Source organism: Ambystoma mexicanum, chromosome 3p (assembly GCF_040938575.1).
Source record: "Ambystoma mexicanum isolate Mex_15411 chromosome 3p, UKY_AmexF1_1, whole genome shotgun sequence".
Lineage (NCBI taxonomy): Eukaryota > Metazoa > Chordata > Amphibia > Caudata > Ambystomatidae > Ambystoma > Ambystoma mexicanum.
Window position 1 is genome coordinate 340,610,687 of NC_090925.1, and position 17,419 is coordinate 340,628,105.

The window sequence follows — 17,419 nt, forward strand, 5'->3', positions numbered from 1 at the left end:
GGTGTTAGAAGATCTGGTGGATCTTGTTGGATTTGTTCTGGTGAGTCTCTCAGAGAGATAGCAAGGTGCGGCGTTGTTTAAGCATTTATATACAAGTGAAGCAACTTTTAATTGGATTTTCTCGTGAGTCGAGAGCCAGTTATTGGCTCTTCTGGTGTCAGAGATATGGTGTCTTTTGGAAATTCCTAATGCTGCTCTGAGAGCATTATTCTGAAGGAGTTGGATTCTCATGATGGTTTCCTTTTTGGCCCCAATGTAGAGAGAGTTACAGTAATCCAGCTTCAATAGAATAAGTGCTCTAACCAGGTTGATGCAGCTATTATTGGACAGGAAGGGTTTGCCTGCTCTAATCAGTTTGCTGGTATATGCAGTGGCAGAAGCCATCACATTGTCCTGTTTATTAAAGGACAATGTAGCGTCAAGATAGAAACCCAAGGTTTTCACCTCAGGCGCGGTGGTAATAAGGTTGTTATCAATGTTGAAGGTGGAATAGTTGGGTCCTAATTTTTTAAGAGTGAAGGAGATGCCCAGGATGATAATCTCCGTCTTGTCATCATTCAGACATAGTCCATGGGTGTCCATCCATGCCTGAAGGATGAGATGCACCCTATTCACCAAGGCCAAATCCTTGTCATAATCACCAGTAAGTGGTAGGAGAATCTGGGTATCATCTGCATAGTTAGTGTAGGTGATACCGAGAGAATCCAGATCATCGAAAAGGGGCTTCGTGAAAATATTGTATAGGGTGGGAGAAACACATGAGCCCTGGGGCACTCCGCATGTAATAGGGAAGGGGTCTGCAGCCGTGGTAGTGGAAAAGACTCTCATGGTCCTATTGTTGAGAAAGGATTTTATCCAGGCTATGGCTTCTTCAGAGAAGTGGGCAGCTGAATCTAAATGCCTGCATAGGACCTTGTGGTCGACAAGGTCGAATGCAGCTGATAAGTCTAATAGGAGGAGTAGGGCAGATTTCCCTTTATCCCTGAGCTCATCAATCTGGGCCTTTAGGTCTATTAAGGCAGTTTCAGTCCCGTGCTGGGTTCAGAAACCAGACTGGCGTGCTCCTAACAAGTGGTTGGCTTCTAGGTGTTTTTGTATTTGTAGGTATACTATTTTATCTAAGATTTTTATAAGAAATGGTACTGTTGTTATTGGGAGTTAGTTCGTAGGTATGGAAGGGTCTAACGTCTGTTTTTTTTAAGTAGAGGGAGCACCCAAGATTCTTTAAGGTTACTTGGTATGGATCCTGTGGCAAACAAAGCATTAATACGTTTCGAAATAAAGGGAGCCTGGTCCCTGGCTGCATCCTTGATCAGTTGGACTGGGCATTGGTCTCCTTGACAGTTGGAAGGTTTGAGTGATAATATGATTTTCTCTGTCTCAATATAGACACTTTGGAGAACTTGAAAGAGGGGCAGGTACTGATGTTAGGAGGTGTGGTAGGAGTTTTGGGTGGTGTGGTTGGGATCAGAGTCGCTTTCTTTTTGGCAGTTTTAGCCTGAAGAGTTGTGACTTTGTTGACAAGTGCTTGCTGTATGTTGGAGCACCATGATTTGTCTTTAACACAATTATCTGTAACTGGGATGGGCGATTCTATTTCTTCCAAGATAACAAAGAGTTCCTTTATAATTGAGTTGGCTTGGGATATTCTGGTGTTGTACGTTTCCCGTTTTGCCACCAATATTTCTTTTTTATAGAGGGTTGATATATCCTTGAGGTTCGTTTTATTCTCTTCAGAGGGTCGTGTTTTCCATGCAACCTCGCATTGTCTTTTTTTGGTACGTAAAGTTTTCAGGAAAGGTGTGTACCAAGAATTGAGGTGGGCTTTAGGTTTGCTTTGTCTCATTTTGAGCGGTGCTATTGAGTCAAGTGCGGTGGACATTGTGTTATTAAACTCGTTCACAAGGGCTTCAGGGCCCAAGTTTTCTGGCAATGAGTTGAGTTTAGGCAAGATCAGGGGGAGTAGATTGTCCGGGGTGATGATTTTTTTATTTCTTGTCAGAAATGGTGGAGCCAACAGGGTGGGGGTGGGAGTAGGTTGATCGGTAGCTAGTGAGAATATTATAAGGTGATGGTCTGTCCGGATCTGGGGAGAGATAGAAAGAAGAGATAGAGACATTACATTTGTGGTCCACGACCCAGTCGAGTATTCTCCCTTTGTTGTGGGTGGGGTGGAGTACTCTTTGGGATATGCCTAATTCTGTAAGAATGTTGGCCACGCTGGTTGCGTGAAGGTCATAGGGGTCATTGAAACCCAGGTTGAAGTCTCCTAGGAGAATGACTAGTGAGGAGTTTTTAAGGTTATTTGACAAGATGGTCGAGATGTGCTCCTCAAAGGTTCCAATAGGGTCTGGAGGCCTGTATATCAAATGTATCGTTAAGGTCTGAGAGTTGTCAATAGATAACTTGGCTGTGAGATTTTCGCAGGATTTGATGTCATTGGGTGGAGCTAGTCTAATTGACAGATTGGACTTGACAATAAAGGCTATACCTCCTCCGCGGGCATCAGTTCTATCTGATCTTAGGATGGTATATCCATGGGGAATAGCTAGCATAAGGGCTGGTCCTGAAGCGGCATGTAACCATGATTCTGTGATGGCCAAAATGTCAACATTTTCAGTCTGGATAAGGTCTGAAATCTCAATAGCATGCGCTACCATGGATCTAGCGTTAATTAAGGCACCTTTAAGGTGGGGGGTGGTAGTTGTTGGTGTACAGGGGGTACCTGTAGATTGGGTCGTAGAGATAATGTGTGTATGTACCTTATGAAGTCTTTTTACACTATTGCTAGGCGTTACGGTGGGTGTAATATTCTTACGGTTGGAGGTGGTAAGAGTTCTAGCTAGTGGTTCATATAGTTTAGCTAGTCTAGAGCGAAGTCTAGCATTTCTAAGAATAGTGTTGCAAGGTTGGGTGTCATATGTAGGATATTGCTGACTTCCCACATGGATGCCGGGGTTGGATAATGATGGCGTAGGTGTCTGTGTCATGGTGGGATAGTAGCCAGAGAGATGGTGGGGAGCTACCTGTGTTCTATGTATACAGGCAAAGATTGTGAGCAATATACAGAAGGATAGGAGATCTCCTAAGGCATGCATCTTGTGGTAGCACAGTAGTGTGGTAGGGTTAGTGGTATCATAGTGTACTGTAGGACCCTATAGGGTGCAGGTGCAGGATGAGCTAGAGGTCTGTACAACATGTGTGAAGACTGGTTACTTGCATGGTGTACAAAGGAGTAAGGGCGTACAACAAGCAATATAGGGTGATACAGTATACATACAATACCATACAGATGGGCTGAAATCGGTTAATGTTACTAGATGCAGGTAATATAATGTCAAGTCAGCAGGCTAGTTTAGGATATAGGCAGCAAGTAATACAATATACATTAGGTGCAGTGAGCATAGGATATTTCAGAATACTTTAAGGTAAGAGGGCCAAAGTCAGGTGCCAGAGGCAGTAAAGTGAGTTTAGTCAGATTATGGCCACATCATAAGTACTTCATTCAGAACGAAAATATGCATATGTGGACAGGAGACTGGTCTTGTATGTGCCAGTGTTTTAAAACAATCGCATGGAAGGCACACTAAGGTGTCACTACTTGGCCATACAGTGCAATGATACAAGTTTGAACAGCCGTGAGTATTAGGTCCGGCTTGGGATGGCGTCTGAAAGGCACAAATAAATTACAATGTTTCCCGGGACTTACGTCGACAGTTTACCTTGTAAGACATGCACAAAGAATGGGAGCACAGTATGCACACCAAGTTTTAACAAACGTTTCTACAGGGTTAGTAGATATTTAGTGAGGTGCAGAGGAGAAAAACACTGCCTTGACACTAGGCAATGGTACAAAACAAGGAAAAGGAAGTGTCCACGGGCTGTGGATCACTCGTGTCCCCTGCACACTCAGGTTATTGACAGTGGCAATCAATACTTCAAAATATTTCTCTAATACTCTTGAGGATCTGTTTCAGTACTCCATTTCTTGTCTGAACTGCTTACACAGCAAAGAGGAATAACTTAAAGTTGACTTAGAGTAACTGGCTAATTAGCCACCAACTGGGGTTATCTCAATCTGCACTTTGGTAATAGTCATTTACACGCTTTCTTCATGTGTAGAGGTAATAATCATGCAGTCACTTGGTTATTGATTTCAGTAGAAAAATACAATTTATTAATACATACCAGTCTATATTAAGCAATATTACCAATTGTTGATCATCATATAGTGTTATGTCTTCAATCACAAAATATATACATTTTAGGTACAGTAGAGGCCTAACTACTGTTCCAAATAGCTCAACGCGTTTCGGGAAGTAATTTTCCCTTCTTCAGGAGCAAAATATTCTATGTTAATAACTTTCAAACTTCATGTTTTCATAATCTGGGTTCTTCCGGACAATCTGTTTCCCTCTAGAGAGAAAATCACAGAGAATACTGTGCGTGAATACTTTGTCATTTTTACATTTTTACAACTCAAATGTGTCTCTACCTCTCATTGATGCCCCTTTGGTGTATCTCCGGCTGGAGTAGTCAGTAATCAGGGTGGATGACCCCTCTAGTATAGTGATTTGGTCCCGGGTAGAGGCTGGAGCTGAAGAGTTCTATAGAAAAGGATATGGGTCCATAATTCTGCTTGTTAAAGTTTTACAAAATGTCTTCAAGGCTGAGTAATTCTCAGTTATTACTATCAGAGTCTTGTATATGTAAAAAAGTGAGTCACTCACCCCTTCATGCGAGTGAGGTCAGGGTATGCAGTGGTCATTCCAGTACCCAAATGGTGGGGGGAGGTGAGCTTGTCAGAGCAGGCCTTACCTGTAGGTAAAAAGCGAAGTTGGGTCAACCCTTGTCCTGTCCACACAATGTGGAAGTTAAATCGAAGGAAATCCTCTAACCTTGTATATTTTGTTGGGCTTCTTACCTCTCAGTTGCAGGTAAGTGTTCCGGGAAGGAGTCCGCGAATACAATGGAGTGCGGACATCCCGTTGTTATTACCTAGATGCGGCGCCGGTGCACGTCAGCGTGATGACGTCAGATATAGACATCTGACGTCATCACGCTGCGCGCTACCAAAGGCGTGCCATCACTCCAAATCTCTGCTAGGGGGATAGGGCTGGGAACTGAGTATACAATTTCATATAACCAATGTCAAGGCCATCTTGGATAAAGGTATGAATCCGTGAGATATGAAATACCTTACATAGAAAGATGCTACAGACTTTTAAGTGCAGTGATAGTATATTTAGGATATTGAGGAGATATCGAACGGGGCACCTCTGCTCACAGTCTCACTAAGTACATCCGTTGTCATGACAGTACATTTATTTGTGGATAACATGGTTGTATTATAATCATATGATTCAGTCACAGTTTCCTTCAAGCACAGGCAAAAAGGCAACGAGATGCTGAAGTGCATTACATAATGCTGTCCTTAGACTATGCTTATCTGAAATTTGCATGACAGATAAATGAAATATTCCATACATAGATCCTTAGTGTTAACCTAGTCATTGTAATCATCTTTGCGGATAAACACTAAGAATTAAAGAACCTGATGAGTCTACAGCCTGATAGTGTAATGTTTATGAGTCATTATTGGTATGGTGTAGTAGGGATGTTTAAACAGTCTGATCATTCAATGTCGGTCTATACCTAATGGGATTAAGGCCTGATCATATGCTGTCTGATAAAAATGTTAAGACATTTTCGTTGAACTGGTAGTTTCGTTTATGCATCCACCGTTACTGTTTCTGCTCATAGGAACGCTGCTAGGTGGAAATCTTCGTTCATTCCATATGGGCACATGCTGTCCAATTTATCTATCCAGTACAACTCGCGTTGGTCCATTTTTTTTGCGTGGTTGCTCCTCTTGGTGCTCTATGTACCACCTCCAAGATTTGATATCTCAGTTGGGCTACTGTGTGTTTTTTCTCACTGAAGTGTCTTGCAACTGGCGATCGTTCATTCTTGGTACAAATGTTGCTTTTGTGTTCGTTGCATCTCTCCTTCATCTTACGTTTGGTCTGACCAACGTAATAAATGCCGCATGGGCAACTCAAGGCATAGATTATAGATTTGGTATCACAGGTTGCAAAGTGTTGAAGTTTAATTTTGGCACCTGTTCGAGGATGCCTCACATAGTCTCCTTTTGTGATGTGGTTGCAGTTATTGCAGTGTAGGCATGCAAAGGTGCCTAATTTTTTAGTATGTAGTACCCTTTGTCGTTGATCTTGAATACATTCTGCCCTCACCAGTCGGTCTCTAAAGTTCGTCCCTCTTTTATAGGCGATTATGTGAGGCATCCTGGATGGCTTAAAGCACAAAGGTGGCGCTAGAAGAACGGTGCTGGGGGCGCTGGGGACCCCCTGAAATAATTTCAGCAGGGAAATTGGCAATAAAGAGACCTGTGGTGCGTTTTCTCTGTATTTAAAGCAGACGGTAGTGGGTGATTACGCAGAATTCAGGGAACACGCGTCTTTATCGTTCAACACTGTTTTTCATTTTTTTGGCTACAAACCGAGGGTATTCTGTGTTTAAATCTAAAGGCACACTTGCAAGAACCATGAAAGGGTTAAAGGAAAAGGAAGGCTATGCTAAATGTTCCTTAGCTCGCGCACAAGCAGAATAGCACCTCCCAATTCCCCATACTTTGGACTTCGGTCCCTCCCCGAGGGCGTTCAGCCTACAGCGCGTTGGGCCCATACCCATGGTGAAAGGCGCTATACAAATGACGGAAATGAATGAATGAATGAACATCACAAAGGCAAAACTCTTGAGATTCTTAAACTGAGCATCCCTTTTTGAGCATGCTGATGCGCCAAAGCCATATTCTGAGCAGCATGCTGGTTGTTAAAGGATACGGCACTCTACCCTCTCTGCATAAAAGCTAAGAATGGACTAGGGCACCCTACCCTCTCTGCATAAAAGCTAAGGATGGACTAGGGCACTCTACCCTCTCTGCATAAAAGCTAAGAATGGACTAGGGCACCCTACCCTCTCTGCATAAAAGCTAAGAATGGACTAGGGCACCCTACCCTCTCTGCATAAAAGCTAAGGATGGACTAGGGCACTATACCCTCTCTGCACAATAAATAAGGATGGGCTAGGGCACTATACCCTCTCTGCATAAAAGCTAAGGATGGGCTAGGGCACTATACCCTCTCTGCAGAGAAGCTAAGGATGGACTAGGGCTATTTACCCTCTCTGCATAAAAGCTAAGGATGGGCTAGGGAACTATACCCTCTCTGCAGAGAAGTTAAGGATGGACTAGGGCTCTTTACCCTTTCTGCATAAAAGCTAAGGATGGACTAGGGCACTCTACCCTCTCTGCATAAAAGCTAAGGATGGGCTAGGGCACCCTACCCTCTCTGCATAAAAGCTAAGGATGGACTAGGGCACTCTACCCTCTCTGCATAAAAGCTAAGGATGGGCTAGGGCACTATACCCTCTCTGCATAAAAGCTAAGGATGGACTAGGGCACTATACCCTCTCTGCATAATAAATAAGGATGGGCTAGGGCACTATACCCTCTCTGCATAAAAGCTAAGGATGGACTAGGGCACTATACCCTCTCTTCAGAGAAGCTAAGGATGGACTAGGGCTCTTTACCCTCTCTGCATAAAAGCTAAGGATGGGCTGGCTGCGCAGTCACACATCTCTTTGTACCATCCTGGCTAGGTTTACAGAACACTAGTGAGCAGCGTGGGAAACAGGGAGCACTTCTAGGCAGTGGAATAACTTTGCTGAAATTGTTGGGGAGGACACAACATGTAAATGAAAAGGAACCCTGCCAAGTGAGTGGGACAAAATGGTGTGTCACAAAAGTTGGCGTGAGGGGGGCAAACGCCCTTGTCCCCCCTAAAATTGCACCCATGCTACTCAGCAACGGCGCGCTCCTGTTAATGGCAGTGTCCACCTTTCTTATTAGTGCTGCGTTGTCTTCATTTCGCTTGAATGTGTTACTACTTGCATTTTCAGTATCATAAGAGGGTGCAAAATGTGGCATCGTTACTCCCTGTCTGGGGACATAATAACTTAGCACCGCCAAAGATGGAAGAGGGGTGCAGGGCTGTAGTGGATTCCACATAGCACATCTTACTAAAAACACGGTGGAACCCTTGCAGAAGAGAATGGGCCTCATTAGAAGTTTGGCGGTAGCCTTGCCGGTAAAACTGGCAGGCTGCCACCAAACTTGAGAAAACATCCGGCACCCAGCAATGAGGAATTACCAGGGTATTCTGACTTTTCCGGACCCGGTAATTCGTCCATTGCCGGGTGCCGGTGACTGTCACTCCCTATTCTCATTTGAGCCCCATAGGGCTCAATGGGAATGGGAACGTCGGATGCACCGGCACCATTTACAAAAGTGCCGGTGCATCCGACATGCTGTGCTCGCGGGTGCCGCTCTGGCTTCCAGGTCAGACCTGGCGGGCTGACAGGCACCCACGAGCACAGCTCGTAGTATGGCGTACAGTAGCAACAGTGCCGGTAGCTTACCAGCACCGGTGTTACCTTACCGCCATAATTGTAATGGGGCAAAACCCTAATCCCAAACACAATTTTGCACCCATTGATCTCAGAGCTGGATCTGACAATGGGAATAGCAAGCTGGCCGAAGCCTTATGGACCTCGAAAGACCCGCGTCTCCCACAGTGTTATGTTATGTTGCGCAGGGTCGGACTGAGGCATAAAATTGTCTCCGGCGACAATGAAAAATTGGCCCATAGTTGCAAATGGCAATTCATGCCTTTTGTGACAGACTGAATAGTACCTAAGGTTGATAAAATGCAACTATGGTCCAAACTACTAGCCGCATAGTGAAGTAACTCATCAAACTGGCCCATATTGGCCAAAAAAGTGTCCCACTTTGACCCAGAGAAACGTGCCCACACCAGCATTTTGCGATTTTGCTACGGGCATTGCCCTACCGGCCAGTCCTAGCCTGATGGTGTGTGATATTTGTGCAGCAATTAACAGCACTTGGTATCACCCCATCATTTCGCGGCAAAAAAAACTGAGGTCGACTTTGCAGCGTTTTTAACTGTGCATTTTTACGCAATTATATGTGGGAGAATGGTGGGTTAGGGTCATAAATAATGTATGGGGAAGGTTTTTTTGGGGGGGGTCTCCACCGCATATAATTGCATGGAAATGTGTGAAAAGAAAAACACACTTAGTATTTTCAGCTTCCGTATTATTTTGGGGGAGATAATCACATAGGCCCGAAGCACGTGACTGTGTCTGGCAGTTGGACAGGTTATAGTCTAAGGGCCCGATTCATGGAATGTTTTGCACGGTTCAAAGTGACTTGCGCTGCCGACACAAACCCTGATTCATGGAACGGTGCAAAGTGTATTTTTGCAGTGCAAAGGCCGTGCAAAGTTCATTTTGTACTGCAAAAATACACTTTGCACACTTCCATGAATCAGGGTTTGTGTCGGCAGTGCAGAGTCACTTTTTAGCAGTGTAAAGTCATTTTTGAGCCGTGCAAAAAATTCCATGCATCCGGCCCTAGTACCCTGCATTGCAGAAGGACATGTCATTCCTTTTACATTCACTAGTGCGTGCACATGGCACTTCATGGCATAGATGGCAAGTACCGTAACGTTATAGTTAGCACTTTGCGTGTTGGGTACAGGGTCCAGTGAGATTTGCTGTGTCAGTGAATATGTGGTTGCCGGCATGGATCACATTTTGTGTGGGAGCCAGTGATGCTGCACTAACAACTGGACTGAGCAACGTGTATAAACACAACAATCTATACATTACATGCAGGCAAAATGTTATGTTATGCTATTCATTTCTTATAAAGCGCAGCACGCCCGAAGGCCTCAGTGCGCTACACAGCGGAAGCCAAGTCATGGAATCAGAGCCAGGGAAGCGACAGCAGGCATACAGCAATTTTAGTCATTAGAGAGAAGGCCTTAATGGCAGGCATGATGCTTTGCGAATAGAAACAGCTCAGGAATTCCAAAGAGTTGGAGCCCGAACAGATAAATAACGGCATCTGCAAATCTTTAGCTTGAACCGAGGAACAAACAGCCTGGAGTGGTCAGTGGACCTAAAATGACGAGTGGTAGGAGTCCTGGCTACTCTATTAATTAGGCAGCTGGGAGCTTGATTAGAAAGGCATTTATATGATAAGAGTTTACGTTTTATGAGAAATTAGATGGTGAATATACAACCAATGTAAATCTCGTGTTGAATGGGTGGCAAGACGATGAAGGTTCTCTTTAGAGGAACCTGTAGGTGGACCATTAGGGCAGTCAAGTGGAGAATTGACTAGCGCCGCTGCTAAGGAGGCAGCATGTTAGGAGACAGATACAGTTTAATCAGCCTCAGAAGCTTGTTCATAGAAGAGCAAGAAGATTTCATTTGGGTAACATATTGGGTTCATAGTTAGGTCAGAATCCAGGATGATGCCAAGGGCCCGGTTCATGGAATGTTTTGGTTTGCTTGGTTAAATGTGACTTTGCACTACTGAAAAGTGACCCTGCACTGCCGACACAAACCCTGAGCCATGGAACTGTGCAAAGTGTATTTTTGCAGTGCAACGTCCGTGTAAAGTCAGTGCACAGTCATTTTTGCAGTACGAAATGACCTTGCACAGACTTTGCACTGCAAAAATACACTTTGCACGGTTCCATGAATCAGGGTTTGTGTCGACAGTGCAAAGTCACTTTTTAGCAGTACAAAGTCACTTTGAACCATGCAAAAAATACCATGAATCAGGCCCCTAGTCTTTTTACAAGAGGACTAACCGCAATAAAATAGTTAGAAATAAGAAAGTGAGAATCCGTGCATCGAGTTTCTGAATTCTCTGAGGCAAACCTACAATCATGAGCTCTGTTTTATCATCGCTCAGTGCTAACGAATTAAGAATCATCCAATTTTGAATCATGTCGTAGACATTGTTAACGAGAGAAAGATCAGAGTTGCGATCTCCATCAAGTCCCAGAACAAGCTGAGTATCGTCTGCATAATTTGTGTAGATGATATCAGCATTATCAAGCATATCGAACAATAGACGGGTGTATGTACTGAATGGAGTAGGTGAAAGGCAAGCGCCTTGCGGCACTCCACAACAAAGGAGTTCCGAGGGGGCCCTCAAGTTACCGATGGCCACCCGTGCTGTTCTGGGACCGAGAAATGAAGCAAACCAGGAAATTGCAAATGCGCACTTAGTAAAAATTATCTGCACACTTGGAAATTATTACATGCAAAATGACGTGTGATTCGGTCAACTTTATATATTTCAATAATACAATACAGTAACCTAAACTTACAAGGTTACCTGCATTCCAATCCGCTGTGTCATGGAATATGTGGATATTGTCACATGGACGGGGCTAGGCCTGGAATCGTGCCAACCAATAAGGGTGTCCCGCAAGAAGAGGTGACGTAAGCAGTGTGCAAGACCGGACTATCCAACCCCAAAGCAACTGACTGCAGCTGAGGCTCTGCAATACTTTACGTGCACATTTGGCAACATTCCATCTTTAAAAGGTAAATGTTGAATAAACATTCCTGGCCGGCGTTCTGTTTCATGTCATGTATGTATACTCTGAAATCAGCTAGAAACATGATAAGAATTATGGCTATCCCGTGCATGTTTCTGCCTCCTATGACCTTGATAATTCTATAAAACACAAAGCTTTATACTGACTAGAACTCGTTACCATCCACATTACCACAAAAGAGGCAAGGCTGAAACATGTCTAGGGGTTTGCTTGTGGTCTCGTGCAGAAGGGATGTAACCAAGTAGTTCAGGCTGGACTATCCCTTTTGGGGTGGGACCAAGCCTGATTTGCATTTGGTCTTTCCCCGTCTGTAATGGCTTGGAGGCTGATGATGGTCTGGAGGGTTGCCCAGAGCAATTGGCGGAGGTTAAGATTAATTTGAAACCTTTCAGTTGTCATCTCTTTTATTTTGCTTAAGTCACCCTGAGCGGGACAGGTATGCCCAGACGTGGGTTCCGAGTCTGCTGGGCCTAATGACCCAAGCTACTCCTTACTGATGACGCCCAATGAAGCCAAAACATGTCTATGGTTGCCTGATGTTTCACGCAAAAGGGATGTGAGCAAGCAGTTCAGGCTGACTTCCCCCCATGGAGTGGGATCAAGCCGGATTTTCTCTAATGGCTTGGCACGCTGAAGAACAGTGGTCTGGAGGGTTGCCCAGAGCAATTCCCTGATGTTAACATTCATTCTAAATCTTCCAGCCATCACCTCTTTTGTTTTGCTTACATCCACATCACCTTCACGGCCCACATCTCTGTCTACATTTGCATCATTATCCCCATCATCACTTTCTATATCTCAGCACTTTCCACATCTATTTCATGCCCACATCCTTTCCACATCCACAACGGTGTCCGGATCACAATCTTCATCCACATGCACATTGCCCATATCTACCTCATCTTCCACATCCCTGCTCACATAGAAGTCGCCTTCCATGTACACATCACAGTTCACATCCATGCATGGGCGTAATTATACGGGGTACAGGGGGTTTTGTCCCCCCCAACTTCTGTGGCATGTCTTTTGGAGGGAGGGCAGGGGGGCAGCAATCATCAATTATGTAATTGGACAGCCCGGCTGGGGTGCTCAGCAAGGCTTGCGCTGTCTCATTATATAATGCAGAGCTGCCTGGAAGCCGTGCTGCAACACATTCAGGGCGGGGATGCCCTGCATGGCTCAGTCCCTCACCCTGGCAGGCCTTACCCAAAGTCAGCAGCCAGAGTGCTGAACTGGGTGCTGCAGGCCCTGGTGCCTGTGCTGTCACGCTAGCAGCAGCACATCCGGGGGCCAGAGGCACAGAGCATCACCTTACGGCTTCGTGTTTGTGCGACAAACACACAGGAACCGGGAAGCTCATTCAGCTTCCTGGTTTCTGTCTGGAGGCGCATGAGTGCAAAGAGGTTAGGTCGGTGTAACATGAGACGTGGCCCGTGCAGCATTTGAAAGCAGAGCAGAAGTACTTTTTAAAAATAAAATGTTAATTGTGTTTGTGTATGTTTGTTGGGGAGTTCTGCTCAAGCCCTCTGAGGCAAAATACATGCAAACTTCCTAGCATATGGATTGCACTAACAGAAGTGACTTCACAGAAAAGGACATTGCAAGGCGCATCTTCAGTCTTTGATATTTGGAGGCACCATGGAAGTGACTTTAGAATAAGTTGCCATAAATAAGCCAAGTGACAAATAACTTTGTGGTGCAAAATACCTAAATTGCACTATTGTTATATGTGGAGCAAATCTATAGTCATTAGACTTTTCCATTATAATAGCATGATACATTAACAATATTATTTATATAATACATATAACATAACTATTTATAGCAATGCATTGGAAGCAAACCATATTACATAATAAACTAGCCTTTCATAGTAAACTAACCATACACTATATGCATTGTCATAGAAATATGTTCAGCAATGAGAGTTGGCTTTAGTTGTATTCTCCCGACCCTGCATGCAAAGTCACAATAGCATGCGGATTGATGTGACCCTAACAAATCCCCTTGGGTTTTAAAGCCATACTAATTATTTCATAAAGCCTGCAGCATTATGCCCCCTTCTCACTTCTGATCACTCCCTCCCATTCCCATTTCTAAAGGGACAAAAGTCCCTGCTAATAGTACCCCCTCGCTCCCACCAGTGCCTAATGGCTCACTTTGTAATACTCTGTTGATACAGAGCAACGTGAGGACCCTCTGCTGCCCGGAGCTCCTTGGGACATTGTCCTGGCAGCGGGACACCTCTAACATTCGGAACGGGTAAGTTGCTATGCTGCCAGAACAATGAGTGTGCTCAGCAGGAATTGCTCAGCACACATTGCCCTGCCAGCGGGACACTTTTGCCGTTGGGCACCCTCTTTGAGGTGCCGAATGGGAAAAGTGTCCCAATGACAAATGTCCCGGTCTGGCTCTTAAAACAGCTACGAGGGGGGGGTTAGCTTGACCACCCCCTTGCGACTCTCCCGCTCGGTACGCCACTGCTTGGAGCCATTTGCACACAGGAAAACATACCTTAATTTAAATCAGTCAGAATCTTGTAGAAAAAACCTATCAGCACGTAGACATATAAGGTGCTGTGCAGAACCCAAGTTTGGAGATGTATGGCATTTAAAAATCTATACCAATTATACTTGGTCACCCACTGCACTGCATTAACCAATGGTTTCTGCCTTTGAATGAAAAGAAAAATCAGGCAAATTGCTGACATTCCAGTGAATCTTGTCCTTTCGGCCATGGCTTTATAGTTCAGCTCGGTCAAGTCAACATAGCCCATAATTCCAGGTATCAGGGGGTGATAAAGTCTGGTCTGCTCAATGGACGTTGCGCCACTGTTTCCATGTGTTATTGAAAATGTACATGTAAATGTTGTGTGCACACAGTGTACGTCAGTGGAGGTGCTGGGTGCATCTGTGTGTGAGTGAGAGTGTATGCAAGCATATGTGTGTTGACTTTTGTGTCTGAATGAATGATAAATAATGCATTGTTTGTATGTTCTAGGGGAATTAAGTTTGTGAATGTTATGTTGTGTCACTGGGTGCATGTCAGGGTGGCTGAAGATGGGTGGGGGCCCAACTGAATTTTAAAGATACGCCACCAGTCTTATGAAAGTTATAACAGAGTGTCAGCAATGGACTCTTGTGGTGTAGTAGTTTAGTGTTATCCCTCAGGGATTTAGGTTGTTTGACCGATGTACAAAATCACAGCGGAATTAATCGTAGTCATTTCCACTGCGAATACGTTTTTACCTTGGTACAAAAAACCAAGCCCATGTCCCCTCAAACCGCTAGTACACCAATAAATCCCCCCACTTATCTTTCACCATCCGCTGCCATGCCTGTCACCTGTAGCATCAGATCCACCCCTTTAACGCAAGTCGGATCTGACGCTGAAGCGTCCATTTTCTTTTTTTTGGTTGAGTCCCCAGCCACCAATGCTGAGGAAGCTGGGGACACCCCCGCAACCGCCGAAGCCAAAGATTTCAGTATCTTCGGCTTCAAACTAACGGTGGTGACCGAATTCTGTCAAATCTACCATTCGACCAATTTATTTTAAACAATTTGGCCGAAAACTTTCCCTCAGATCCACCATCCACCCTCCCTTCACCCCACTCCTTTTCTTCAGTTGTCATGTCCCCCCCAACATTTTCAGCAGAGTTACTCCACTACATCCATGTCACGATTGATACCCACTCCCACCAACTTCTTCTTCATCCTCACCATCCACATCACTACCCTCAGCCACGCCTTCAACACCAATGGCATTCACATCACCATCGGAATCATCATCATCATCACATCACTGTCCTCTACCTCTCATCACCATTCACCTCATCATCCACATGCACAGCAACACCGCCATCCACATGTAATTCAACACCACCATCCACATGCACATCAACACCACCATCCACATACACAGCAACAACACCATCCACATGCACATCAACACCACCATCCACATGCACATCAACACCGCCATCCACATGCACAGCAACATCACCATCCACATGCACAGCAACACCACCATCCACATCAACACCACCATCCACATGCACATCAACACCACCATCCACATGCATATCAACACCACCATCCACCTACACAGCAACGCACCATCCACATGCACATCAACACCACCATCCACATGCACATCAACACCGCCATCCACATGCACATCAACACCACCATCCACATGCACATCAACACCACCATCCACATGCACATCAACACCGCCATCCACATGCACATCAACACCACCATCCACATGCACATCAACACCGCCATCCACATGCACATCAACACCACCATCCACATGAACATCATCACCATCCACAAGAACATCAACACTGCAATCCACATGCACATCAACACCACCATCCACATGAACATTCACACTTTGGCAAGTGTACATCTCCGTCCACGTCCGTATCCACATAACATTCTCCTTGGTATGCCACTGGAAGATGCCAGGACCTGGCCACTCTTCGTAAGTAAACCACTCTCACCAAAAATGCCAGGGAAAACTCTCGCAGTAGCAATCACGCTCAGGTGCTGCATAAGATGGCAAACCACTCCCATCCTGATATAACCGGCGCCACTCATTGGAGAACAAACTTAACATTTGCAGAAAGGTGTCATTGGATTGGTCCATCCGCGGCACTGTGCAACGTTGTTGCTTCTTCAATGAATTCGCAATGTCTTCATTTGATTTCTATTGGGAGCAGGCTATTGCACGGTGCCAGTGTATCAAGACGTGGCTCTTCCATCAGGAGGACTTGCCGTCACCTGACCTTTCGTTTCTGTGGGGTCTTCTCTACGAAGAATGTGCCCACTGTACAGAACAAGGCTGTGCCATATTGCCTTACACACATACATTAGAGGAAATGTGCTTCAAAACATGCAACCTGTCCCGGAAACTCTAACATGGAAATCCGTGGCGTATGCGCTGCACCCGCCTATTCAGTGCCCCCACAGTCCACAATATTCTGGTGAAGTTTTCCTACCGGCCAGAAATCGCGCTCTGAAGGTTGTTGCAGCTCCACAGAATGAGGTAGGCCTTAGTTGACTTTAAGACCACTCTGTGAGTTGAACGCCTGCAGCAGAGATATGTATGCATCTTGCAAAGCGCAGGTTCCCTCCTAATAAACTAGCCCCCTGTTTTGACTACTAGTTGCAGAGACCAATGTAACCTGTGGGTCACAGAACCAAAGACCAGTAGGATGGCTTAGTGGATAGAGCAGCCGCGGCAAATGTCTATGTAAACTGCTGGACAATGATCGGTTTTCAATCAAGAGAAATGGCCAGGGAGGTACCACGGGCAGGCTGGAAAGTTCATCCAGTGCCTGCCCACCTGAAGCCCTTTCCTACTCATCCAGTGCCTGCCCACCTGAAGCCCTTTCCTACTCGTCCAGTGTCTGCCCACCTGAACTCTTCATCCAGTGCCTGCCCACCTGAACTCTTCATCCAGTGCCTGCCCACCTGAAGCCTTTTTCCTACTCATCCAGTGTCTGCCCACCTGAACTCTTCATCCAGTGCCTGCCCACCTGAAGCCCTTTCTTACTCGTCCAGTGTCTGCCCACCTGAACTCCTCGTCCAGTGCCTGCCCACCTGAAGCCCTTTCCTACTCGTCCAGTGTCTGCCCACCTGAACTCTTCATCCAGTGCCTGCCCACCTGAACTCTTCATCCAGTGCCTGCCCACCTGAAGCCCTCTCCTACTCATCCAGTGTCTGCCCACCTGAACTCTTCATCCAGTGCCTGCCCACCTGAACTCTTCATCCAGTGCCTGCCCACCTGAAGCCCTTTCCTACTCATCCAGTGTCTGCCCACCTGAACTCCTCGTCCAGTACCTGCCCACCTGAATTCCTTTCCTACTCATCCGGTGTCTGCCCACCTGA